Source organism: Diadema antillarum, unplaced genomic scaffold (genome assembly GCF_040938485.1).
Source record: "Diadema antillarum isolate AM-2024a unplaced genomic scaffold, OU_Dant_1.0 seq00001523_RagTag, whole genome shotgun sequence".
NCBI lineage: Eukaryota > Metazoa > Echinodermata > Echinoidea > Diadematoida > Diadematidae > Diadema > Diadema antillarum.
The window spans coordinates 156,558-183,847 of NW_027272255.1; the positions used below are offsets into that span (position 1 = coordinate 156,558).

The 27,290-nt window shown below is 40.2% G+C and overlaps 1 protein-coding gene across 1 annotated transcript in view; it reads right to left on the minus strand.

Annotated features, from left to right (window-relative positions):
• Positions 1–395: 395 nt before the first annotated feature.
• Positions 396–27,290, minus strand: part of LOC139710354 (uncharacterized) — an 85,167-nt gene continuing 58,272 nt past the window's right edge. Inside the window, exon 8 of the mRNA XM_071622278.1 lies at positions 396–419. The gene's annotated coding sequence lies outside the window, so the exon portion shown is untranslated. The remainder of the gene's footprint in view (positions 420–27,290) is intronic.

The following is a 27,290-nucleotide window of genomic DNA, read 5'->3' on the forward strand; positions in this document are numbered from 1 at the left end:
CGTCAGTATATCCAACGATCTACACCAACGATGTATGATCGTCAGTATATAATAATCTACCCCAACGATATATGATCGTCAGTATATCCAATGATCTACACCAGCGATATATGACCGTCAGTATACAATAATCTACAACAACGATATATGATCGTCAGTATGAATTCAAGGCGTATTGATATTCTCTAGAAATAACAGAAAAAACAACATAAACCAAATAAAAATACCCTGAAAAATGAGGAGACCAGAAGGAAAAAAGAAAAGAAAAGAAAAGAAAAAGGAAGCCACAGTAATATTCATATTATGGATACCCATTGTTTTGCGCCGAACCGAATTGCATGAGGATACCACTGATGTAACTTGCGTCATGGCACCTGTTGCTATGACGACGTGATGCCTACGTTGCCGACGGTGAGTGGCTGCGAATGAGAAATAAAAAGAGAGAAAAACTCACATGTTTGTTTGGATTGGCTTCGGCTCCCACTCTTTGTCGCGGTGCCATATTGTTTCTTTGTTTTCTGTATCTCGCCAACTATCCCTTACCCCCCCCCCTACTCCTCCATCCTCCGACTCTATTACCATGCATTGTGGTGGTAATAGTTGGCAGGGCACAATTCATTAATTCATAACGAGTGTGCGACACCGAACGTTTGCGCTAAAACCCACAAAATCAGTAAACATCACTATTCAAAAAAAAAAGGGGAAAAAAGAAGAGTATCACATGCATGCACATCACACTGCAAAACACGCGCCTCACGGATGTGATACTATACGTCGAACGTTGAGGATCGTTCTGTCATTCGAACAAACGTGGTGATATTCTATCTTCCAGCGACAACAAAGCTGATGTGCAACTTGACAAATCTTGATTTTAGGAGAATGACGTCAGGAGCTCGAAAAACTATGTTCTCCACCACTTAATATTTTCGTCTTCATAATATAGCGTGAATATTCGGCCGCTCATGCGTGATATTTTTTTTATGGCAAATAATTGCACTGAATCAACTGTACACTAACATGAGATTGAATTACATAGAAAGAGAGAGAGAAAAAAAAAATCGGCGATTAACATATTTTCACCCGACACTATTATGACTAACATATTTCTTTCAAAGCAGTTTCCACAACCTCTGACAAAGCGTCCTACATTCATCATTAAATTGGAAAAATTCGGAAAAACAAGTTCTCCGTGTGCTAGATGAAATTGCACTTCAACAGAACATAAATCACTATAGCAAAGTGATAAAGGTTGAACAATTTTTACGGACGTGCCTGACTTTCCGCGCAGAGGTAATCATTCTTGGGGTCTTCTTTTTCATTCCTATACCTGCAAATTCTTCGTGATGAAAGTGGTGATGATAAAAGTAGTCATTTTATAGATAATTCGAAAAATAGCTCCTACACAGCAGGGACAACAAGAACTATCATAACCACGGTGACTTTAACTAGAACGATCAATAAAGAATTTCAAAATTGATTGACACAGTGAGTGGGAGATAACACTACGTTCTTTAGGGATCAAAATAAAGTAATAATAATAATCACGATCATTTCAGTGCAGCAGTAGTTTCAATCGCATAAAACTTATATTATTATACAAACAAACATACATACACACAGACAGGCATTGACACACACACACACGCGCGCACGCACACACACGCACACAAACACGCACACACACACACACACACGTTTATTGTATTGGCATCCATAATCGTGGCAGGTATCACCTTGGCGACAGGCGTGAAGTCCAAATTTGAATGGCTGCGTACGTTTCTCCGATTCAGTTGCAGTGCATTAAAGAATCTAATTTTCAGGGTAGGAAAGGTCACACACGAACTTAAAACAGTTATTGCACTTTATTGAGGATGAGTAGCTAGACAAACCAGCATCATCATCATCATCATTTCATAATTTTGTTAACCTCAATAAGCGAAGGAGAAAGGGGTCCCTAGAAATGAGGCCTAGTCCGGCAGCTCGCCACTTTCTCTACCTCACCTCCCTGGGAAGACAACAATAAGACGCTACATTAGAACAACATAATATAAAGAGTCTGGTAAACACTTAAGCGACATATTAATTATTAAATGTTTATCTCCTTTATACACTGTGACACTCGGGTAACAAAGCGCCAAAAACCCCTGCAGATCAGGCACCTGGGACTGAGATCGCAGATTTTGGTGAATCAATAATAAATGCAAGTCTGTGCTTGACTTCACGATAAGTAAGAGCTAAGGCAAAAGGAAGAAAGAGGGACGGGGGGGGGGGGAGGAGGGGAAGGAGGATGGAGAAGGATGGTCAAGTGTTGTTTGTTGAAAGATGGTCAGATCCTTAATACCCGACGGAAAATCGTTTGGAGGCGTTCAGGCATTAAACACCGTCTGTGTTTTTGTTCCGTATAATATGAGCGTTGTGGGCGGGGGAGACGCTTGTAAAGTACGAAGCTTAGCGTTATATACGCCCAGGAGGTTGATGTCTGTGTATAATCCACATCACTGTCATCGTCTCTGCTCTCGTAGGAATTGACGTGTGGCACATCAAGGGAGTAATCACGCCAGACCTGAGCTAAAGAACCTATTGAGAAATAAAGCTCTAAGAGGCGAGGCAGAGAAACAAACGATGAAGTAGCGGTAGGTCTGCTATAGAATGAGCGAAAAAATAGCGTAAAACCAAACGAAAACGATCTCTAGAAGTTTCAATAGAATGGGAGATAGTTTAAAAAGGCCATTGATTAAGAAGTAAGTTTTACGTGTTTTTTTATGATGATAATGATATCAATCACACTCACTACGATTATGATAGATAAGGGGGTGTATAGAGTACTGTCTTGCAGATTTCCATTAATACGCACACGAGTGTTTACTAATGAATGAATTGAAGAATGAATAGCAAATTTTTAAATAAGATCAGCTGAAATTGAATCAATTGAAATGATTCAGCAAATGATGAATACTATCTTGATGGATTTGTCTGTAAGGACCCTGACATTATACCCCGAGACCACTGGATGTATACCCTATAGTCGCAGATGAAAGGTCGTATAGAAGTGTATTCGTCCCGCTCAATTTGAAATATTTATTTTCAAACTGTGCAAGTCTGATGACAGGGTGAAAGAAGAGAGTTGTTAAATCTTCTCGATTGTTATCTTCGTTTGCTGTAAAATCTGTTATAGCTTCTCTTGCTGGCTATATTGTAACAAATGTATCACTATATTCTTATTAGTGGAAAAGTGAGCAAAGAAAATGGGATTCCATCGGGATTCGAACCCGAGACCTCCGGATTGCTAGACCGGTGCTCTACCGACTGAGCTATAGAAAGCCCTAGTGCAGTGTTCGTCCCAGAAACCCTTAATTCTCAATGCTCGGGTGGTCAGAAGCTATAGCAGTGTGTTTGTGTGTGACACACACGCACAACACTTGAACCTGGCATAAACCCGAAGGATAATTCAACTTGGGGATAAATGCGAGGGATCACCGAAGTGATGCAGCTTTTTGAGTTTGTAACAAATAAAGACAGAATAAACTGACCAGAAAGAATATAAATTATTAGTGGAAAAGTGAGCAAAGAAAATGGGATTCCATCGGGATTCGAACCCGAGACCTCCGGATTGCTAGACCGGTGCTCTACCGACTGAGCTATAGAAAGCCCTAGTGCAGTGTTCGTCCCAGAAACCCTTAATTCTCAATGCTCGGGTGGTCAGAAGCTATAGCAGTGTGTTTGTGTGTGACACACACGCACAACACTTGAACCTGGCATAAACCCGAAGGATAATTCAACTTGGGGATAAATGCGAGGGATCACCGAAGTGATGCAGCTTTTTGAGTTTGTAACAAATAAAGACAGAATAAACTGACCAGAAAGAATATAAATTATTAGTGGAAAAGTGAGCAAAGAAAATGGGATTCCATCGGGATTCGAACCCGAGACCTCCGGATTGCTAGACCGGTGCTCTACCGACTGAGCTATAGAAAGCCCTAGTGCAGTGTTCGTCCCAGAAACCCTTAATTCTCAATGCTCGGGTGGTCAGAAGCTATAGCAGTGTGTTTGTGTGTGACACACACGCACAACACTTGAACCTGGCATAAACCCGAAGGATAATTCAACTTGGGGATAAATGCGAGGGATCACCGAAGTGATGCAGCTTTTTGAGTTTGTAACAAATAAAGACAGAATAAACTGACCAGAAAGAATATAAATTATTAGTGGAAAAGTGAGCAAAGAAAATGGGATTCCATCGGGATTCGAACCCGAGACCTCCGGATTGCTAGACCGGTGCTCTACCGACTGAGCTATAGAAAGCCCTAGTGCAGTGTTCGTCCCAGAAACCCTTAATTCTCAATGCTCGGGTGGTCAGAAGCTATAGCAGTGTGTTTGTGTGTGACACACACGCACAACACTTGAACCTGGCATAAACCCGAAGGATAATTCAACTTGGGGATAAATGCGAGGGATCACCGAAGTGATGCAGCTTTTTGAGTTTGTAACAAATAAAGACAGAATAAACTGACCAGAAAGAATATAAATTATTAGTGGAAAAGTGAGCAAAGAAAATGGGATTCCATCGGGATTCGAACCCGAGACCTCCGGATTGCTAGACCGGTGCTCTACCGACTGAGCTATAGAAAGCCCTAGTGCAGTGTTCGTCCCAGAAACCCTTAATTCTCAATGCTCGGGTGGTCAGAAGCTATATAGCAGTGTGTTTGTGTGTGACACACACGCACAACACTTGAACCTGGCATAAACCCGAAGGATAATTCAACTTGGGGATAAATGCGAGGGATCACCGAAGTGATGCAGCTTTTTGAGTTTGTAACAAATAAAGACAGAATAAACTGACCAGAAAGAATATAAATTATTAGTGGAAAAGTGAGCAAAGAAAATGGGATTCCATCGGGATTCGAACCCGAGACCTCCGGATTGCTAGACCGGTGCTCTACCGACTGAGCTATAGAAAGCCCTAGTGCAGTGTTCGTCCCAGAAACCCTTAATTCTCAATGCTCGGGTGGTCAGAAGCTATAGCAGTGTGTTTGTGTGTGACACACACGCACAACACTTGAACATATTCTTCTGTACTTATGCATTATGCGTTCATTACGCATCAATTTCATGCCGGCATCGAAAATGTTACAAGTTCGGACACTGGTTGTAACCGACTTTGATTTTTGTTCTTGTGTGAAGAGACTGGCAGTAATAGCATTTGTCATTAAATATGCCAAGACCAGGGCCGCTACATAAAACTATGGTAACTTTACAGTCTCTGCAATCAGTTAAGTCCCATAGCAACAATTTATACCGTAGCCAGTCAGAGGCAACAAATCAGTGTGCACGTCACGAGTTCGACACCCACGAATCATACAGCCCGCGAGTCATACAGCTCATGAGTCATACAGCTCACGAGATATACAGCCCACGAGTCATGCAGCCCACGAGTCATGCAGCCCATATTTTAACACTAAGCAAATCGGACCCATGAGACCATTAAGCCCCGTATATTGTAATGTCGAACTCGTAGGTTGTTTTTACCTAATGTCGAACTCATTAAGGGACCTTATTTGCCTAATTTCGAACTCATGGGCTGTATGACTCGTGGGTGTCGGTCTCGTGGGACGACCCCAACGAATCATGGATGGTTCCCATTTATTGTAAAGTTACCATACGGTAACTTCATTAAGCAGTTTTATGCAAGGGGGGGGGGGGGGGGGCAGGTTATACATTTCCAGTACAGATGGTTTGATCCTCAACAAAGTGATCAAAAACAAAACTCGAGGACTTCTCAGCAACAGTGAACATTAACATTTGAAAAATGTCAGTCCCAGCTATATTTACAGCAACAAAGGTCGCTCCACGCATGTTTTGTCTTCAATATAATCGTAAACAAGATTTAGTAATCAACACTCCCATCATAAATGTCAATTCATCTTTCCGATGAATGGAGTACGCGGAGCGATTCACCTTCCCGTGATTTTGATGGTTGCCATTTCAAGAGAAGGACGACTTGTTTTTTAAATTCTGTTTAGTCGTAGTTCATGATAGCATGATCTTCGTCAGAAAAACGAGACCATGAAAAGGTTCCTTTTTTATTCTTTCTCATCTAGAAGCGGAGGCATAGATTAAAACAGATTTTCTTCAATATAGTTATATTTAATTGCCGTTTTGATGTGTCGTTTGCATTGTCCATGGCAGTTGCACGTGTTTCCCCCATGTGCATGCTGGGAAGGCAACGCACGCAAACACACGCTTTTCTCCAAATGTGACAAACAATAATATCATACTGGCAAAGCTATTTCCAGGCGTATTATATGTTGCTTGCGTATGTCTTTTGAGCTTTCTTATTGTCCATGGTATAGAAGGGATATAAGGTCGTCTCGGAAGAAAGAACTTTAAGTTGACATCACGGTAAAATAAAAGAAAGTTTCCTTGGTCGTCCTTGATTCCTTCGCTTCGGAAGCTATGAACTTTGACTTTAGCAGAAGCAATCATTATATTAAAAAAAAAAGCAGCGTCTTGGCCACGTGAATTATGTTTGTTGTGACTGAAACTGTCAGTGAACGCGGTAAAAGACTGGAGATCGAGTTGTATGTGACTTTACAACTACACGATTGCTAGAAAGGTGGTATCGTGGTCTACATTTTCCTGTGCTCTGTATGCCTGTAATCTGAAGGTCATGGGTCGAGCCCTATATAAATACATACATACGTGCACACATACATGCATACACAGTCATGTCATGCATGTGTCATTTGAAAAGCGCTTTTCCAAAGGGAATAAATCATTTTATGCAATGCGCAGTTATGTAACAGTGATAACAATAATATCAAAGAAATAATAAGCTTTGAATACCTGAATATACATGCAATTCATTAAACAGAAATAACAGTGTGAAACATTACATAGCATTTCTTAAACATATATGATTTCAAATGCGTCTTGATCAATAAACTGGATGATTGCTGATGGGGATACGAGAGAAGAACAATGGTGATAAATTCCAAAGTTTGGAGCGATGTAGTCCCTATGCCAAAAATGAACGATCTCCATCCGTTTTTGGAATCTTTGGAATGACTAAGGAAAATCGCTTCGAAGATCGTGGTGGTACGTCGATTCATGAGTATGGAGTATAGTTTATTCAAGTATTGTGTGGCTTCTGTATGAGTGGATTTGAAGAAAATGGTTAATAAAGACGCGTGGTAAGTGTGTAGTTTATTGACCCAAGAAGATTTGATTGAGAGAGACACTTCAGCAGCAACGCCCCTCTCCATCAAGGTTTAAGAATGGGTTCCCGCTGGGAAGTTGAACCTCAGTTGCAGTGGATACAGTATTATAGAGGTATATTGCTTCACATATGAATTACCGTGGCATCAAACATCACGGTAATCACTGATTTTGTTGAGAGCTTTCTCACTGACGAAATATCAGAATAATATAGACACCGCGGTAATCCACAGATGTTATACCGTTTTCATTCCCGAAACACCACGTTACAAAATGTATTGCTGGAAAGCATTGCATATAATGTGTAGGAAAAGGAAATGCAGTGTAAGGCTACGTGATAAAGATATTGCTGTATGATTGATGGAATTTGATGACACATTTCACACTCATATCTCGCATGCGTATTATAAACTCTATTTTGTGCGACAGTTTGAGTTACCAAGTACGGCATTTCGCGATGGATGTCGTAGTGTATTTCCATTCGCATTATTGCATCATATCAAAATAATGGAGTATTATTTTGGAGGAACAGCGGTAGAGAGAGACTATACCTTTAGACAGGTTAATGTGTCTTAGTTGTGCTATGACTGTATTTGACACTCAATATAGACCAATTCGGTTCGTGTACTTTTTTAGTGGTAAGTTCTATCTGGGGGCTTCGAGTATGATTAACAAAAGATAATCTATGCATTGGCATAACATACCTGGCTCATTCCCCATTGAAATTTATTTTGTACTTCTGTGACAACCCCCCCCCCCCCCCCGCCGACTTATGGCCGCCATAAGTTGCAGCGTTCTGAAGTCGGATTCATCATTACCATCCCTATACAGTAACTGGTCACGCGACAGTTGCTCCGGTCTTATTTTCTCCAAGGACGTATAGGCTCAGGGTTAGGGTTGTGTTGGGTTTTATGTTAAGTTTGATGTTCAAGGATTAGGATTAGGGTTAATTTAGGGATTTTATGTTTGTGGATAAGTTTTATGTTTGGCTTTAGCGTGCAGATATTTCATGGGAGCAAATGTCATGGAACCCATTAACCTTCAGTGTCATCGGCTACACATGCGTATTATCAACGGCCCAGTCATCGAAGGCTATACGCCGTGATCGATATGAGATTTCGAGGCATCGGCACGCCGTTACGGCCACATGATAACTTGACAATCATGCACAAGTTGAATTATTGACTTATTCACGTAATTTTGGAGCGTGAATGATCCCTGTTGGATGGCGTGATTAAATTTCTCGTCAGTTTGACATCTTTAACTACTCTTGATACTCATGTCAAAATGTTCTCGTACTATTTTTTTTCGTCATTCATTCAGGGCTTTCTTATGATCTGCTTCCCGCTTATAACGAGCAAATACCTCGAATCCCCCCTGCAGGGTGCTTATCTGCTGGGAGCACAGAGGCAGGATGGGGTCAATGACCGGTAGCAGCGCGGCAAACTTCATGCGTCCCCTTGATCATGCCATGACATGATTGAGCGCCCGAGGAGGAGGGGTGTGGGGGAATCGTGTCGAGGTGAATCATAACCAGAGGCCAACCCAACCCACATGCCCCAACTTCGACCGAGTTCGATGCCGCGATTTCTGGTGTGCCCCGTAGCTTTTCACAGTCCGGGTGAGGCCGCTGCACGTGCTTACTGTTGAATTTTGATCGGTCACTAAGCGTTGAGGACCTTTGAAAGTTCGTCGAACCAATGACGAATCACAGAATGTTGCAGGTAACGACGAAGTGAGGCGTAAATTACTACCGGCATTTGAGTTCACGTTCGTCTGACGGATTAATTGCTGATCCCCCTTGCATTTGTGATGCACAAACTCGTAATTAGATTAGCTACAACGAAATAACGTGGTATGGTCATAAACGGACACAAAATTAACGTTTCCTCCACACCGTTATAGTTGACTGTAATAAACTGAACAAAACTTTGAAGTTTAACATAATTTACATAAAGAGGTGAAATAACAGTAGCATCTAAATCATGCATATGGAATAAGATGTACATGTCTTTTCGTGGCAAAAACGAGACCTTTTCGACTGATTCGGTTTTAAAAAAGTATGACACGACAAAAAACCTCCCCCAAAATACCAACAAACATGCTCTTTTATATGTCATCATAGATATCTTGGTCTGAAAAAATACTTTAAACGAAAATGTTAGCAATGTTAATCTTACGCTTTGATGTGGCGAAGACAACAGATTTGAAAAATTAGAATGATAAAATTCTGGACAATAATATTTGCATCGATGTCATTTCCACCCAAAGGAAATTACTCGTCAAAGTGAATGTCAAATCTACATTCATTGTACAATACTACCCACTTTTGTATCTGAGTCATGCAATACAGTGAATGACGAAGAGTTTGTCAGACAGATCGCAGAGGAGAGAAAGAGAGGGAGAGAGAGAGAGAGAGGGAGAGAGAGAAGGAGAGAGAGAGGGATACATGATGTACTTCGTAGAGAGGGAGAGGGAGAGAGAGAGAGAGAGAGAGGGTTGAGCTAGAGAGGGCGCTCTGAGGTGTGCTAAAACTGGGGCGCCATATTAGTTCAGGGCCACATCCTCTTTGGAACGGTTAGGACTTGTTAAACGTGTCTTACTTCACGGGGGAGGGGTAGGGGATCATTCTATAGCTCTCTTTGCTCGCATATTTGTATTGTTATGGATACTTCGAGAAAAAGGTTACAATTGTTGTTGACAATCAAAGGCATGTTGGAGTTTGCCAGACATAGCAACAACCACTGATGCTTTTTATACAAACAGGATTCATAATATTGAAATGAATTCGCTAGAAGAAGGTGGGTTGGTTCTAGAACAATACCCCCTGGACAATCACCCCAGACCCTTCCCTGACTATAAACCTATTTCTAACCCGAACCTAAATACTAACCCTAAACCATACTCTAACCTTAATCTTTACTCTGACCTAATCACTGACTGGTATTTAGTCGGGGGGGGGGGTTCCCCCATTAACCATAGTGTTGACGACGTGGCGCTTGCCGATTGGCCCACAACACCCGGTCTATGTCTATACCTGCAGTATCTAGACACAGTCTGAAATGACAATAGTTCGTCGAATGACGACCTTGATAATCATCTTTATAGTTACCAAATCTGGACTGCCAAGACGGTGATTGATAGAAAAATTATTCTCCTTGCAAACCTATCTCCGTTCCCCGTCGCCAAAATCTGAATAAAACAAACAAAAGCAGCAACAAAAAAGACGCAGTTTGCAAGATTGTGTTATATAAAGGACTTTATTTGCATTTAATTGATTTATAACGATACTGGTGCTGATAAAAATGCTAACAAATAGCAATATAGTAGTATATTACTATCATTATCATTCTGGTATTATCATCGCTATCGTTTTATCATTACTAGTAATATAGTCCCTATGGATAAGATATAACACATAAGCGCGTGCACACTCAAACGCAATACCCATTCTTCCCCTTCACGTTACACTCACTGTGCGAATATGTAATCTGCCATATTCATTCGTTTTTACACATGTTTCTCTAACTTTTAATATCACAAATTTTCAGTGTTCTTTGGGAAATGGTAGCATGTGCAGTTGTGCTCCTCTACGGTAGAGAATAATACACAAAACTTACCCAAGAAAAATTTCTATACCAATATACGGCACAAGATTTATTATGCGCAGAAGTCTGGTTTGCATGGGTAGATCGAGACATTGAACTTTCACAGAAGCGAAGTTTAAAATAATGTCTTCGAGCACTATCCGCTTACGTAAAACTATCTTCCTGTGTCCCTTGCCCCCCAAGAAGTAATTGTTGAGCTTAAACAAGATATTTCTCCTCAAACAACACATGATAAAACGATTATTTGTCACAAAACAGATGGTGCGCTCCTGGTCAATGGCTCTGACGTCATGGCGGGAAAATTGTTCATAACCGGTCTATCATCTCGTCTGCCTTCGCTCTGTATAATGGTTTGTGTCCGAATTAGGAAATTTCATGATAATAAGAATCGTCTGATGCGGGTGATTCTTTGTAGTGCTTTGTTTATCTTTTATTACGTGTGTGTGTGTGTGTGTGTGTGTGTATGTGTGTGTGTGTGTGTGTGTGTGTGTGTGTGTGTGTGCGTGTGTGTGTGTGTGTGTGTAGGTGTATAAGACCTTGTGATACAATGATTGGTTCTTGAGGTGGAGAGATTAAGCCAGGGTAAACGACAAAACAAGCGGCTGGATAATGATCTGCGTCACACACGACCCTTTCAGGGGGTAATAATGCCATAGTGAGCGGTAATTTCGTAAGAAAAGAAGAAAGGACACTAAGTGATGACATTGTTATGCAGGAAAAATACGAAAATTATGATTTTCATGTAATACTTGCACGTTCACAGACTGGTTCTACTTTTTACCAAAGTTAACACTATGTTCTATCCCTAATTTATGAGGCCCCATCCATCTCAAGCTTAATCGCTCACGATGGTGATCTCCTGCGTTCCATTATCTTTGTTGTATACTGAAAAACATTACATCTGATTGTATGTTTCTGTTTATTTATAATACTCAATACGATTTCTTATGTGTATCTATTTGTGTAAAGTTGTATGATCGTTTTAAATCACTGCACTTGTAATTCTCTATCTTTATGTCAGTGAAATAATATCATGTATTCAATTTACATTTGATTGAATTCGGAAATAAATCAAATGAAATAAATCATTGATGGAACAGAGGAGAAACTTTGTCATTAGAATAGATTTATGAAAAAAAAAAACCTCCCCCAAAGTGGCTAGCATTACCGTCCTGCCAGAAGATCGGTATGATTCTATAGAACTCCATGTCTCTTGGAGAAAGTGACACGGTATTTGCTCCTGTGACGGTAGGTCCGGTCTTATTTTTTCCAAGGACTTAGGGCTAGGGTTCGGGTGCCAGTGATAGGGTTTTAGGTTTAGCTTGATGTGAAGATTAGGATTAGAGCTTGGATTATGTTTGTGATGGGTAGAATTAATGCTTGGCTTAGCATGCAGATATTTCATGGGAGCAATAAATGTCGGAGGAGCAAATGTCATGAAACCCGTGGAGATACTTTGGCTGAAGCATTGTACTATCATTCATGATTGCTTCACTAATATGAAAACGAAGAATTATTGTAAATTACTTGATCAAACAAACACTGTTTGTGAGTGTTGCTTATCACTCCCCAAATTTTGCACTCACGTGGCTTTCGAGCATTAATGTAACTAGATAAGGGGATCCTATTGCAATATTAATCCAGGTCAGCCGATAACTTTTTAATGACAAATGCTTTCGGAGACAGATACAGCTGCGTTTTGATTTGTGTTGTGTTGTTGAGTGACGGTCTGTGCTAAGACGACAGAAAGTAAATAGGGGGCGTCCTGCTGAGTACGAGAAAACTCTACATTCTTTTTTTTTGGGGGGGGGGGGGTGGGACTTGAGGGTAAGCGCATAAGTGCGGTTTACTGATGTGGTGCGCTTTTGAGACGGACGACCGTACGAGCAGGACTTGAAGTGTTGCGGTATTGACGAACGTAATGGATGTGTCATTTGATAGAAGGTCGATTTCAGTTTGGGGCGAGTAATGAAAATAATGAGCGACTGAACAGTGTTTGGGTTTCTTTCCGATGACTCCGTCTCTCGATCAACTTGCGGGAGGACGGACGGGCGAGCATGTGTGTGTGGCTGACGTAGCCGTGCATAGTGTTTTCACATCTAATCCTGATAGCAATGTTTGCTTGCGCGTGGACTAAAATGTGGTCAAAGACAAAATGGTCGTTAACGTCAAACATTCCTCCTCTTAATGTACAACATTGATAATTAAGCTATCATCTCTCTCACTATCTTCTTAGTGCGAGATTGCACATGCAGAAAACAAAATAAGCCAATTGCGGAAAAAAAAACTAGCTAGATCAGAAAACGAGGCCACTTTACAGAAGCTCACACTATGGTATACGTATCCGCACCATGTGTCGTGCGAAAAGCTTCTGGTAAACTCGCACGCCCATTGAGAAAGCTCCCGCATACTATATAAAAATGAACCAGGAACTACAACAACAACATCAACAACAAATTTAACATCACACGATACTTAAGACATGATCTTGTTTCGGTTGGCTGTTACTAAAAGTAAAAAAAAAAAATGTAAGAGAGAAAAAAAAAGTCACAGCGGAAAAAAAAAATGTCAGAAGGATAAAAATGTCCGGGTGATCATATTGAAAGATCATGTCGTTCTTGTAATACTGACTTCCTCATTGCTCCCCAAACATAAACCCTGTAGGGGTGACAGGTCATAATTTTGTCTCTGCTGGATCCTCTCTTTGGAACATTCAATGTTCCTTCACTTTGCTATTCGTATAACTGTCTCCTTTTTCAGACAGCACTGAAAATGAGCACTGAAAAGTTTAATTAGCATAATGATTTTATGATTAATCTATAAGCTTATTTCTATCTCTCTTTCCTTTATCTTTATTTTTGTGAGATTCCCCCCCCCTACCCACTGAGCACTCAGAATGGTATTAAAAAGGGGCATTACAAACGCCCTATATAAATTAATCTGATAATTATTGTTATCATTATCATAATCATTATTATCAAAATTTAAGTATTTTGTACTTAGTATACAATGCTACGTGAAGGTATCAGAGGAAAAGATATTACGGAAAGATTTTAGAATTTGTCATATCGATGCTCGATAATTTCATACCTCTGACAATTTCTAAACCGACACGTTGCTACACATAATTCTCAATGTCACCCAGCTACTTCCACTGTAATATATACTCAATCGTCCTCACAGAATGAACTTGTTATTATGTGTATGCCATCTACGATTGTGATAAGGAACGAGGCAATTTTGCAGGCCAGTGAATGGACCTCTACCTTGACACGCATTAACAGTCGCAGCGTGAAATTCACCAAGACACAATCAACCCGCGGTAACCCATTATTTCATAATAACTCCCGACAGGTAGTAACGAAGTGTATACAATTTTTCTTTAAAAAAGGGATAAAAAATAGCGACCAAGCGTGGGACAGACAGAGCTATATATAATCTTGTTGATGCGTCCGAACTGCTAATTTTCTTCACAGAATTAAAACAGCATCTCTTATTCTCAGGTCTTGTCGTAAAATCTTCCGTGGGATGGGGGATTGGATATGGATTTCTCGTTGAGCGACAAACAAGCATCATAATCAAATGGAACGAGAAACCACAGAAGTAAAAATAAGACTGGGGGCAACAGAAAAAGGATGTGGGAGGGAGAAAAAAAATCAAACTCATTTATAGCCTGTCCCGCATAGAACTTACATCAAAAACTGTGTCATATGGGGTGAATATCGTTCACTGATATGGTTCCTCGTATATCTTCCTGGTTTTTCTTTTTATGTCCATCGTTTTTTAACACGAGAAAGTTTACACGGAAAGAAAACATAACGCGTGGGAAGATTCAAAGAGCTGAGATTGTGTTTGCATTTTTCCTCCATCTATATTCTTCATCTATCCGTTATTTGTTCGGTCGTTTATATCCGTTTTCTCGGTAAAGGGGGTAAGAAATTTCGGCGGACTAATATAACCCCTTTGCTTGCAGCTCCGCGAGTTCCTTTAAAAGCGCAAAGCATGTAGGAGCAACGAAAGAGAGAGAGAGAGAGGAAAAAATGCAGCAGCATGGCACCACGCAATTTACGTCAACGACTGCTCTGGGGGTATTGTTCGCACTGAAAGACTATAAATAGCGCCGCTGTGACATCATTTGGAGCGACTGGTTTCACAGTAGAGCGTGCTCACGGAGTTTAGCAAAGCAAATGCTTGTATCTTACGGCGGATGTGATCTTCTGATCTTTCTGCCACTCTTTCTCACTCAATCACTCTGTCTATTTTTTTTCTCTCTCTCTCTGTCTCTTCCTTCTCGCACTTTCCCGAATATTTCTGCGTGTTTTTCTCTCCCCCTCGACTCGGCCTGATATTAAAGCTCGACATATACACATTTCCTTTTTCCGAGAAAAGGAGGCAATATTTGAGACTTGAAATGGACAGCAATGACGTCACAACTGCCCAAATTTAAACATCAACCCCTCAAGACATGTATCCACTTTAGGAGTGGGTGAGTGTGTGTGTGTGTGTGTGTGTGTGTGTGTGTGCGTGTGCGTGAGAAAGAGAGATAGAAAAAATGTGTTATACGGGACAATGTCATTGAATGTATACAGCCATATATAGGATGCTACTTGTATATCATATTTTGTAAATAGCAGTCACAAGCCCAGAAAACAAAGTAAGCCCTTATTCATTCCATGACAAATATGTATACATATAATATGACAAATATATATATATATATATATATATAATTTATTTCAGTATATGCTACCCACAATGAGGCACCGCGCACGTTTGGCAAGGGAACTATCTCTCGCACTATATATATATATATATATATATATATATATATATATATATATATATATATATATATATATATATATTGGGAAGACGATGCGTTCTCAAATTTGTCCGTCTCAAACAAGTTAGCAAAGAGACCCAAGGGTATACCACTTCGCATATTATCAAAAGAAATGCAGAAACTCGGCAATTTTCACCATCACGCAATTGAGGCTCACTTTTTAGATTTCAAGCCTTAATTCCGTGAGCGAATAAAAGTTCGTCTTAAAAATGTATGCAGTGGGTCTACCTCAATAACGCTATCGAACGATATAGTACTTATAATTATCTAATGAAAAAATGAAGTACAGCGATTATCAGTCTGTTGCTGACGTCACGCCTGAAAAATTACCTTGTGGAACTGACGGAACAAGCAGGTGTTTCTTGAAAGCTGTATCATTGATGACTGATTGGCTTGAGATAATTAATGTGATATTGCCTCCTCATTTGCATAGTAATAGGCATACAGCTTTTGCTCTGATTGGTCTAAAATTGTGCATAATTATAGCAAAAAAAAAAAAATCAGAGTTAAAATTCCACATCTCATGGTCTTCTTCTCCGCAGGGCACAATGCGCCTGCATGGTTGATACCGTTTGCTGATTACGGTACCTGTCACCGAGCGAACCACGAAGGGTCGGCATCATTCGCCATTTTTCGTATGGTAATAAATAGAATATTGATTTCGATTTTCTATGTTAGTTGTCAATGACTGGTTTATTAACGTTACTCAAGATGTATAGATAAAGAGTTCTCTAGACACATCCAAAAGCCGTATTTACCTGTGACAGTATCGACGTCGGGCTGTCATCTTTCTCAAACGATGGCTAATCGGCAACTGACGATTTGGCGCCAATCAGCAATCACCCAGGTGTGACATCCGAGTGTCACAGGTAAATACAATTTTTGGATGTGTCTAGAGAACTCTTTATTGGTATGTACTTATCAACCAACCTTATGAACTCATTTCGCAGTTATTCAAAATGTATGTACATCTTGTCAGCATGGGTTGTTCCCTATAACCAGGAAGCTTGTGCGACAATAACTGATACAAACAAAGTGGACCCAAAGTATTGAAATGCATCGAGCACTATGAGCAGGTGGATTGCATGGTTTATTGCCACTAAATTGCTCTAATAATCAGATGGTCTACTTCCCAGTTCGTCTAACACGACTAAGGCTAAACTCCATTGGTCTACTATTAACTTTGTCTAATTCCCGTTTGATCCAATCCTCATTTGGTCTAATGCCCAGATTGGCTAATTATCGTTTCGTCTACTTGGATTTTTTTTCTTCCATTTCGTCTGATACCGTGGGCATACGACGAAATGGGCATAGCCAATTTGGAAGTATTAGACGGACTTGTAATGAGGCTAAGTAGCAATTTGACTAAACTGGTCATTAGACGAACTGGTTGTAGACAAAACAGGATTGGACCACGTGGGTTGAGACTAAACGGCTATTGGACGAAGTTGGAGTAGACCTAGTAATAGGTCACCAATTGAACAGCTCGTTCCTATGCTCTGAGAGGGGGAAATATGAGTAAAACGGCTAGTCGAACTGTTGCATTGAATGTGTTTCTTTCTCCGAGACCCCCAGCACCGAGAAAGCTTCACTGCACATAGGCCTATCAGGCAAATATACCCTGGCTTTTGTTCAAGTTCTTGTATACCACAAGTATCACAGCCATCAAGAGAAAATTCGAAAGTTGCCAGGAAATTATAGCGAGCTTTAGATCTGCGACACGAACGCTAAGACAACGCAGCCTCCGGGGTTGGACAATGGAAACAACCGTCTTGTGCATGTGCAGAACACCATTTTTAAAAAATCTTTTGCCTGATTGGCGTCGTCTTAGCATCATTATGCGTCGCAGATCTACAAGCTCGCTAATGCAACAAGCAAGTCAAGTATAAAAGGACTATCTGTGGACTTTCTCTCTCATACACACACACACACACACACACACACACACACACGCACACACACAAACAAAATACTGAATGCCTTTAACGTTAATAACAGGCATGCATTATCGAGACAAATTAAGTACTAATGTGGCGAAAACAAGAATGAGTATTCAGTGCACGAAAGAGGTCTCAGTGGACAAAAAAAAAAAGAAGAAAAAAGGGTCGCATAGGAGTGTGTCTGGGCACTTGAAAAACACGCTTGCGATTCCTTTGTGCACGATGCACTCCGCAAAGGTCTTTACGACGTACAATCGCCTTTCACTCATTCATTCATCACTGCCATTTCTGCCCCTTAGCCCTTTCACACGCATCACACATAATCATTGCTCATAAACACACACACACGCACACACACACATACACACAAACATGCATAAATCACTCAAGTACTGAGTATGGCGCCCATGACAGACAAGCAAACACAGAGACAGACGCACACACACATAAACACCATTACTGTCATGCACACACAACGCACATACATTCAAGACACAGAAACAGCTGTACAGACAAACGAACACACATCCAGACGACGCCATGCCTGTGATGTACATAGTACTGTAGTACACACATTATGTGTTCAACGAATGGGTGACACACAAGCACCTTTACACACCGCACACAAAAACACGTGCACACACACTGTAGCCACCTGTTACGCCACAATGTTTTGGCGCAAGATCTTACGTACACATACAACACAACCCTCGTGAAAATATCAGTATAAATGACTAAAGGCTGAATCATATTTTCATGTTAATACAAATTATATTATATTTACAGGATTGCTTTCAGTACTTCAAATTCAGATTCAAACAGCAATGACAACTGATTAGCAAACACTTCAAAAAATGCTCAGCACAATCATAAATGTACAACTTAAAGGGAGTGTATAGTTTTGGTTGAGACCTAACTCTCAGATTTTTAATATTTTTGGTAAGATAATGAGAAATCTCTTATGAAATATGAAAAAGCATGTAATTCAGAGGGATTCAGCATTTATTTGATGAAAATTGGTTTAAAAATGGCTAAGATATCCAAAATAGTGTAGTCCTAATAAAAAGTGGGACCCACCTTTTTAATAGGATCGCTTTGTTTACTTTGTTGTTTGATGTCTCGGTGATTCCAAAACCAATTTTCATCTAATAAACTTTGAATTCCTCTTAAAATGGTATGCTCTGTACTATTTCTTAAGTGGTTTCTTGGTATCTCACAAAAATAAGCCCAATTCTCATCTCCATTAATACTATACAATCTTTTTAAATGGGCAACTTTGGTTTGATCAGTATGATTTGATAATTACAAGTCTGATGAGCTATGTTTACCACTACAATCACCATCTCAACAAACAGTGGGTCTTTTACTACAAGAAATATTTCAGCCGAAATTTACTAATTCAATAATCAATAAATGAAGTTACCAATGAGGAAATGTCAACCAGTAAGCCAAGTGTAACAATTATCTACAACATTATACTTTCTTCAGAAGCCAAATGCATTTTAACAGGAGAAAAAACACACCTTTCAATACTTCTTTGTCCACTTGATCGATGAAAGAAATTGATGGTTCAGTTTGGAAAGCATCCAAATTGAAGCCACACCCAAGACTGTGTGAAATTACAGAAGAAGAAGAAGAAGAAGAAGAAGCACACATCCAGTTACAGTCTTCCTCACCTGTCAATGATAGATACACACTGATTATCTCAAATTTCAAGGTTCTGTGCAATAACCTTGACACCACTTGTTTCCTTTTTCTTCTTCTGCTCCTTTACCAGCAACATAATCCTTATCATCATCAGCAGTGTTCTGTCTTTATGTGCCCTTAGAACTAGGCAATCCCTGTGTATATCAACATCGACAATGGTAATATTTGAATGATTTGCAGTTCAGGAGGGACTATACCAATGAACCTTCAAACCATTTGGCATCATTCTTTCTTCTTCTTTCTTCCTCTACTTCATCACCGTCATCATCTTCTTCTTTTTCTTCTTCTTCTTTTTTTTTCTTCTTCTTCATCTCTTCTATCTTGTCCCAAATACTATGTTAATAAATTGATATTCACACATTCCTCATCTTAATGATCTTCTTAATGGCTCTTAACTACAAGGAAAAAAAAAAACCAAATGAAGAAACCAAAGAAGAGCAATCAAGATTATCATCCTGTTGGGTGTTGTGAGTCCAGCATTTTATCCCTTTATTTTTAATCATTACTGAAGTATGCAACAACTCCAAACATTATCACAGCATTGGATGTATCTGACAACCTAAGTCAGATTTTACCACAAAACAAAGATGGTGTATACTTTGTTCAGAGCCCTGTGGGCCGTGAAGTCCAGGGCTGTGAAGTCTCAGGTGTTTTATAATCCCAGAAGTAGTTACTATATATGGCTGATCACATAAACCAACAAAAGCTTCTTTGTTGAGAAACAGACACTGATTTTAAAGTCATCTTTTTTTCTTCTTCTTCTATGGAGGAAACTTGATTATAATTCCTTCACAAATTGATAACCATGGAGTGAATACTGGAACACAATGGTTAGGAGTGATAAGAGAAGAAGGGTTGTGGAAGAGTTAAGGCTATCGCCATGGCAACCCTGCCTCCTGCTCTGGTTCCCACAAGATAAGACAACGATAGCTGGTGGCCAGCTATCACACTTGAGGACCACCAAGTGCCGCACGAGATGGATAAATTGGGCTTACCGAAGCAAAAATAGAGGTTATCACCACCAGTCACTTAATACTGGCTGCTGCTATTTATGGTGTCTAATTTTTCATTGCACACCGCGATAAGGAGGAGGCTTTACTTGCATCCACGGCATTTTCAACTCTAGACCGATTGCAGACCACATTTGCGGGGAGCATTACAGCTACAAAATACGCCCAGCAAATACAAGGAGTAAGACGACGCAAACCGCTGCTCACCGCGTGCTTTTGGATTTGCATAATAATCTAATTTGGTAGGATAGGACTCGGTTACCATAAATTAATGACGCTGAAAAGTCACTCACAAAAGAAATTGTGATTTCAAGGAGTGGTTTAAACACCAGCAGATTACAGTCAGGCATTGAATTCCAGTAGAGGGTTAGCGTTAAATGTCAATGTGACTTGAGGTCAATGCATGCTGGGGAAGAACATGAAACTTTCAACAATGGTGCACTTTGGGAGACTGAACTACAGCCAAATTCAATAGGCCAGTGTTTAAATGTATCAGACTCTACAGATTTGACTTTTTTCCCCTCATGACTTTGTGCAGATTCATCATTTTTTTTTTTAATACAAAAGACACTTCAACTTCAGGAACTTCACTTTAGGTAGACTGGTTGGGAACGTCAATTTAGGTAGACTGGTTGGGAACTTCAATTAAGGTAGACTGCTTGGAACTTTAATTTAGAAAGACTGGCTGGCTAGCTTCAAATCATTTGTCAGAACAGCTCACTACTAATGACATCAAACGTATATGCATACCTTCCAACAAAGCTTGTTGCTAAAAAAACAAATGAACAGAAAACCCCTGCAGAGACTGGCTCAACACAGCAACAATAAAGGCAGACTGGATATACGTGTATATCAACGCTCAATATCTTGACAAGATATGTGATTACATAATTATTTTGATCACATTTCTTCGTAAGCATTAGAATGATAACACCAAATGTATGACACTCACAATGAAGCAACACAAAATCCTTCATGATAATTCATATCTTGTTGAGATTGGAAAAAAAAAAGTGCCCTCTGAATCTTCATCCTGAAAATTTGATCAAAATGCATAAAACAAGCTTTATAACTCTTTCTTCTTTCCAAACAATACATCCTAAAATCTCCTTAATTCTGACTCAAAACAGCAGCCAGGAATCTGCTTCGGTTCCACAGGCTCGCACTCTCTGATTTTTAACATGACTGCTGGATCATGGACCACGGCACAGTGATATTGTGGAAAGCGTGTGTTGATAATGTACACTTCAGAATCGGGATTAGGCCTCGGTTGCCTATGCATCACATTTGGTGGATCGGTATGAGAATTGAATCTGGATATCATGGAGCTATAGCATCAGTGTGTTTAATTGATTGTGTATGCTTTGATTGACAGGTCTACATCACGATGCATTCTTGCATACGGAGTTCTTTGTTTCAAGGTGACACAACATTTGCTCCTATGACAATAACTGCTCTGGTCTTATTTTCTCCAAGGACTTAGGTTTAGGGTTAGAGATGTGATAGGGTTTTAGGTTTAGTTTGAAGTAAGGATTAGGATTAGGGCTAGGATTATGTTTGAGGGTAGAATTTATGTTTGGCTTCGTGTGCAGATATATTTTATGAGAGCGATTGTTGCAGGAGCAAATGTTCATGGAACTGTGTTTAAAAGAGGTGGTAATTTTAATGGGTGAGATAGGCACTCAAGGTTAGAATCTCATCCAACACATACAGTGGAGGACAAAAATACACTTTACATCCCAGTGGTATGGACTCTGGCAATTTTCCATTGAGGAGAAAATCTAAATTAATCCCCATGGTACGAGGCGGCGACAGTGTTTCCCTCAATCTTATGGGAAGTAGACAAGCAAGTCTTATGTCATGAAGTCCTGAAAACAGGGAAGAACATCTTGTTGACCCAGTAAACGTACGACGGCATTTTCGCTGGCACCAAGTTTGCGAGCGACATCGCGATGCAAATTGGCATCACACCATCAGATGATGATCTTGAGAGTTTTTTTTTGGGGGGGGGGGGGCTTGGGGGTGGTGATGTAGTGATCGTTGGAGAGATGAACTCTCCGCAGAATCTTGTCTCGCCGCTTCCACCTCAAAATAGCAACAAACCAGATCGGGGCTTAAAAGCATCGTTAGTAACCTTTTGATGACTTGCAAATGTGCTAAACTCAGCTCTAGCCAAAGTGTGTGTGTGTGTGCTTTGTTTTATCTCCTCATAGAAGATGGAGATAAAAAGAGAGAGAGAGAGATAGATAGAAAAGAGATAATGAGAGAGAGAGAAAGGGAGAGATAGATAGAGAAAGAAAGAGAGAGAGAGGGAGGGAGGGAGAGAGCTATATACGAGAAGGAATGATGATGTTTTCTCATAAAAGAGAGAGAGAGAGCATGGTAAAAAAATAACAAAAACAAAGAAGAAAGTTTGTCATGTCCTATCAAATATACTGTCATATGGTACCTATATACCACCCAGTATGGCACAAAGTAGTTTTGTTACCGTACCCTGGCTGCCTGGCAGTTCTTTCATCTTTTGATCTTGAATGATAACTTCACACACTCACACATACGCATACCCGTAACAAACATTCAATTGGCTCAACAACACCAACACCAACAACAAATATCCCACTGCATCCACATTCACACATTCCAAGTAAAGCCCCTTCAGCCTAATTTGTGTTGAGAGGTGAAAATCGCGCCGAGAGCGTTTTCTTGTCGCGTGTGTGTGTGCAACGACGAGTCATTCCACCACGGACCTCAAGGTGATATCACTCCTCTTCTCATCTGTCCCCCTTAACCAGCTTCGTGTTTGAAATGCCACGCAGCCAGACCTGAAATTGAAAGAACAGGTGAAAAAAAAAGGAGAAGACATGATTAGAGTAATCCAGTATTTGGACAGCTCATTAAGAAAAATCAAGAGATACACATATAATGTATGCAGACAAATAACATGTATTATTGATCATTTCCTTTCAGATTCAGATGTATATCTATATGTTAATCTCACTGCTTAAATGGGATGACGCATCAGCTAAATGGGAAATGTTCCTCATCAAATATTTGTGTAAATCAGATCCTCCCTTTGAAATCTGTCTCATTGGACTGGTTGGCTTGCTTTTAAATCATTAGGTAGAACAGCTTACTATTAACTAATACTGATATCAAATGCATCCGCATACCTTCCAACAGAGGTTGTCCCTGAAAAATCAGAAAACTCTGCAGAGACTGCAACAACCGCAAACTGAATAATCATTTCAATGCTCATATCTTGACAAACATATGGGACAACATGATTATTTAGATCACACATAAAAATAAATTCACTTAATGCTATACAAAATGTAACCACAGGTTTAAAGGGAATGCAAACCCAAAGAGCAATGTGGATTGAGTGAAAGCAGTAACATTAGTAGAACACATCAGTGAAAGTTTGAGGAAAATTGGGCAATCAATGCAAAAGTTACCAATTTTTAAAGTTTTGTTGTTGGAACTGCTGGGTACGGAGACTACTAGAGGTTATGATGCATGAGTGAACTACAATATGTGATCCGCTACAACAAAATGATCCTAAAGTCGGGCGAGGTCGATTATTTGAAAATTGCATGACAAAATTCCCTAATCTTTCTGCTTTAAATTGATATATAACTCATGTTATGAAAATAATCGGCTGTGGAGATATCGATGTTTAAAAGAGAGCATGTCGAGACATCTGGGAAATCACTGTTTCGAAAAAAGCGCCCTGAAAGTTTTCCTTGCGACGCAATCGCGATCAAGGGACACGCAAGTCAGTTATCACCTACGGACAATAGAAGGTAAACCCCAGCAACCCCCGAAATGCTCATTCAAGCACAGCGTCGGCGGTCTCCTCACCAAGACTATTGTGTGTGCCACATTTCATAAGCTTTTGTCAAAAACTGAGGAAGTAGTTCAATCCACAAGATCTTTCCTTGATCTTCCGCCATTAATATGCCGTTACCATGGCAACGCAGCTTCCGACACGTCCAAAAAATATGTCTTGCACATCTTCCCACCAAGACCAATGTGTGTGCCACATTTCATGAGCTTCAGTCGAATACAGAGGAAGTAGTTCAATCCGCAAGATCTTTCCTTGATCTTCTGCCATTTATATGCCGTTACCATGGCAACGCAGCTTCCGACATGTCCGAAAAATATGTCTTCCACATCTTCCCACCAAGATCAAGGTGTGTGCCACATTTCATAAGCTTTGGTCAAAAAACTGAGGAAGTAGTTAAATCCGCAAGATCTTTCCTTGATCTTCTGCCATTAATATGCCGTTACCATGGCAACGTACTTTCGGGTACTGTCAAAAAATGCGTCTTGCACATCTACAACCAAAGGCACACAGCTGTACCAAGTTTCATGGAAATTGGGCAAAAACTGAGGAAGTAGTTTGCAACACAAAATTTTCCATCATTTTGGCTCATAATATGTGAGCTGTTACCATGGCAACATACTTTTTGTCACTGTCAAGAAATGTGTCATGCTGACCTATATCCTAAGACAAACATTCAGTATGAATTCCATGAGAATTGGAAGAACACTGATGAAGCAGTTTGCCATGAAGCATTTTGCCCTATATTTTACTAATAACATGCCGTTACCATGGCAACGCACTTTTTGCCACTGCGGAAATATGTGTCTTGCACATTAACATATTCAGATGAACATCTGTACCTAATTTCATAAAAATTGATCAAAAACTGTGGGAGGAGTTCGCGCCGCAAGATTTGTACCCATTTTTGCCCATAATATGCCGTTACCATGGCAACGTACTTTTGGGTACTATCAAAAAATACGTCTTGCACATCTACAACCCAAGGCACACATCTGTGCCAAGTTTTATGGGAATCGGTTGAAAACTGAGGAAGTACTTTGCGACGCAAGATTTGCAACGGACCGACCGCCCGACCGCCCGACCGCCCGACGGACCGCCCGACCGACCGTCCGCTGATTCCTATATACCCCCTTCAAACTTCGTTTGGCGGGGGTATAATAATTACGGGAAGAAAGGGGGATTCCCAACTCCTTGAGAACTCCTACCCAAACACACATGAATTACATATTACTTCCAATATGATTAACATACATTGCATCAAATTTCCTTCCAAATTGCTTACCTTCAGACATTTCAACATCCCGAAACATCCCCAAATGTAACAATGAAAAGGTTGCAGTATACACATTACTACATGTGGTACTACAATGGGCTACATCAGTACATGTGTATGTATATGTACATGTATAAAGCATTGAGTCTCCCGTATCCGGCCAAATCCCTTATCCGGATGAGCCCCGGTCCCGACTTGTCCGGATACGAGAGGTTCAACTGTATAAAGAAAATAAAAGGGAATTTAACAAAAATTCATTTTTCATGAAAATTACACATTCCACCAACTTGATACTGACATATGTTAGGGGTAGCACTTTTTCCCCGTGCTTTCTGAAAGTGGTTAGTCAAGTACTCTTTCATTTTGCTAGAAAAGTGAATGTTTGTGGAATTCCTTTTACATTTTCTTTATATTTTTGTCCACTCATACGTCATAACCTCTAGTAGTCTCCTCATCCAGCGGTTCCAACACCAAAACTTTAAAAAATTCATAACTTTTGCATCGATTGTGCGATTTTCCTCAAACTTTCACTGATGTGTTCTGCTAATGTTTATGCTTTTTAATACTCAATCCACATTGTTCTTTGGGTTTGCGTTCCCTTTAAAAAAAGGAGGTTGGGCAGAATGGCACTGCTTCATGAGAACAGAGAAAAGCTGAAGCTTGATCTTCTACAAAAAGAAATCACATCAGAATAAGATGAAACAACAACATTCATGTCTACGGATTGCACTCGGATCACATCAACCCTTGCACTCACACACGACATCATTTTTCCCTCACGGGCAATTCCTACCCGACACATAGCGCGGGACCACAGCTGCCAAAAGTCTTGAATGGCCACTAGCTCTGTTTAATTTCAAAGTGTGAAATGGTTTTTGAGTTATCTAAAGAGTGCTGTGAGGTAGGTATCTCACAATCATGTGCAACAAGTGGGTCGCCCACGAACGGGAAATCCCTCTTCCTCCCGAACAATGCCAGCTTTCCCCTTCACTCAACTTGAAGTGACCGGGGGATTCACGCTTATATAATTATTGCTAACCTACTTTTGCCAACAGCAACACAAGCGTAACGGTGATACCGTTGGGTGGAATTTATCGACAAGTCAACTCTCTGTATGCCACAAGATTCAGAGAATAGAACAGCAGATTTCACACACAGCGAAGACGGATACTGACACGAGTGGATGAATGCCCGCTTCCAATGATTGCAAAAAGCTACGAAATATGTCGCGATTACAAAACCTTCTGTTCTCCTTGTCTGAGATTCAGTTTTATATACAGTGGACTCCTGTTATAACAAAGTCCTCAGGACTGGCAGTCTTCATTCATTATATGATTCGGCACGCCGTACACCGGGGGTACCGTTGTAACCCGGGGTACCGCGTTGTATAGCGCCATCTCATGCCAATTATTTATAATGCGTATCCAAATTCAGATACGCCGATTCTGAATTCGGATACGGCAAAGTCGTCGCAATGAACTAGCACCATACGTGTTTTTCGAAGTACACTTGCATGCATTAATTGATGCATAATCACAAATTAGAAAACATTTTTGTGCATAATAATACTAAAAAATATTTTGACACATTTTTTGGTAAGCCAGGGTACAGCGCTGAAAAAAAAAAAATTAATTCAACAAAATGGCGAATTTTCATTTGGTGCCCCAGGGTACCAAATACTGCATCATATTGAAATTTTGTTATAACCGAACAAATAAACAATAGAAACATAGAGCGAATAATGTTGCGGCCTGAATTTTTATTTCATTGTAACCAGAATTTCGTTATAACCGTGTTCTTTATAACATGAGTGCACTGTATGTTGCGTGACTTTCCATTCGAGGTCA